The 2500-nt window shown below is 40.8% G+C and overlaps 1 protein-coding gene across 1 annotated transcript in view; it reads left to right on the top strand.

The window, feature by feature from the left end:
- csmd3a (CUB and Sushi multiple domains 3a) overlaps positions 1-2500 on the top strand; it is a 177126-nt gene that overhangs the window by 154234 nt on the left and 20392 nt on the right. The gene's annotated exons all lie outside the window — the stretch shown is intronic.

Raw genomic sequence — 2500 nt, 5'->3', positions numbered from 1 at the left:
CAAATATGATTAAACCAGAAGATTCGATTAGCCTAGAGAGGATACTAAGTGAATGCTTGTGGAATTTTAATGCACATCCCATGAAAAATGAAAATGATTATAAGTATGGAGAGTGTGGAGAGGGCTGCATGTTGATGTTTTCTGCAGTAACAGCAGTATATATTGTGTACTGTAGTGCTGAAGAACAGGAAGGGGAACTCCCATAAGGTAACCGAATTTAAAGGCATTTTTGTGTTTTTGTTTTGGTTGTTGTTGTGTTGTTGTTGTTGTTGTTTGTTTGTTTTGGTTGTTTGGGACAGTGAATCTCCAAAACAGCTCATGATTTATTCATGTCAGAACAGCCCAGGCCCACTAGCTCCCCGTGGGTTCGTCTCCAAGTGTGTCAAAGTATCCATGTTCTTGTTTTGCCTTTACTTTCCCTTCAAGTCTACAACCCAAAGAACCCGTTCCGAATCACAAGCCTTAAAAGGGCCTTTATGCCGTGTGTTTAGGCCTCTGAGAGTCCTTCTTTTGGTCTGGAGAAGAGCTGTAGAGTGGACTTAGGGGCAGATGCTGTGAATGTTACGTCTTAGTGGAAGTCTCTTGGCAGCATAATGTGAAAGTAGTGAGATTAAAGGGGTGTTTACTGCTTTTGGGTAGGTTTTTTTCCTTGCTGCAAATGTATTTAAAGACAATGTTTCTTAAAGAGTGCGAGTACCAAAGATGATTCATGGCTACTGGCAGTAGTGAAATTTTCACAAAATGAAGTTGTTTACACCGTCTGCTGGAAAAATATGGTCTGAATTGTTGAAGTACAAAGTCACATGTCTTTGATTTAGAGGGGGAACTTAAACACGAGTGTAAAAATGTAAAAATAATGCTGTGTGCCCACACATGTTTCAAAGGGCCAACTCCAAGGGAGATTGATTGTTTTTCATCTTATTTTCTAATTCAACAAAGGGTACATTTTAAACAAACTCAATGTCGGATGCGTTCATGGAAAATTTCTCTCTTTATCAGGCTGCTTACAGTGGCATTGCATTGCATTGCATCTGTGAATCAACTTCAAGTTTAAATTTCAAGTTTTTTTTCTAGGTAACGATTCATTTTGATGGTTCAGTCTACGGTCAGTACAGCATTTACAAACAACTGAATGCCTGTGAGGGTCATTTAGTCCGACTAAGTAAAAGCGGATCTGTCCCTATCGTACACTTTACTGGCGATGAGTAAGACCAATAATGGCTCATAAATACCACTGATGCTTAATGGCATCTCCTCAAAGGCTTTTTAGAATGCATCATTATTCTATGTCACTTTACCCTGGTTTCTGATATCAGCATAATGTCTTGTAATGGGTCCTCACACTGCTCTTTCACATGGTGTGTTGCGAATGCATTGGCAGTTGTGGATATCAATCTGTATCCTGATGAGGCCGTTTTTGGATCTCATGTTTCCGCAGTGCTTTCTAAAAAGGTGTCAGAGCAATTGTTGATTTTGCACTAAGTCAGTATCACCTGTGGTGAATGCTAAGTGTGTTTGCGGTGAATGCTCTATGCTACTGCTTATTAAGAAGGGCCCTATGCTAAGTGTGTTAGCAGTGAATGCTCTATGCTACTGCTTATTAAGAAGGGCCCTATGCTAAGTGTGTTAGCAGTGAATGCTCTATGCTACTGCTTATTAAGAAGGGCCCTATGCTAAGTGTGTTTGCAGTGAATACTCTATGCTACTGCTTATTAAGAAGGGCCCTATGCTAAGTGTGTTAGCAGTGAATGCTCTATGCTACTGCTTATTAAGAAGGGCCCTATGCTAAATGTGTTAGCAGTGAATGCTCTATGCTACTGCTTATTAAGAAGGGCCCTCTAATATCTTTTGCTGGGTGGCTGTCAGTAATCAACATGTATTTGGGTAAATTGGTCCCGAAATAGGCCCCAAGTCGAAAGCTCAGACTTTCTTTTCAGAGGCGTACATTGAGATCAAAAGCCATGAGGCAACAGTTGCAAAATGTTTCACTTGCTGTGTGTGTGTGTGTGTGTGTGTGTGTGTGTGTGTGTTTGTGTGTGTATGGGTGTGTGCGTGTATGTGGTATCTAATTCTTCAAGCCGGACTTGGCTTTGCTGTTCACACGGCGGAGGTTTGGCCACAAATATTCGGATCATTCACTTTTCTTTAAACTACCAGAACTTCCTCTCGACTTGCTTGAACCCATAGTATGAGCTCTCCCCCTATTTCCCTCCACAACTGGTTTTTGATTGAAGCTATGACTAATTTAGTTGTAGCTTAATCCAGTATATGTTTAATTAAGTATAAAAATAAGTTTAATTAAGGTTGAGTTAAATTACGTTTTAAAATACGGCTCTAGATGCAGGGACATTTTTGGTGCAATGCAAAGACCACGTCGGCCTGATCTCGTTAAATATGTCTACACCCTGGCAGTGCAGCTTTTCAGGAGAAGATGTGACAGCAGTGCTAAGCACCTCATTCTAGGCTCGCTGAGGGTTTGCCGTGTTTTCCCTCTTGACAA

Source organism: Clupea harengus, chromosome 11 (genome assembly GCF_900700415.2).
Source record: "Clupea harengus chromosome 11, Ch_v2.0.2, whole genome shotgun sequence".
NCBI lineage: Eukaryota > Metazoa > Chordata > Actinopteri > Clupeiformes > Clupeidae > Clupea > Clupea harengus.
Note: the sequence above shows the minus strand (reverse complement) of the source record. Positions and strands in the feature narration are given on the sequence as shown.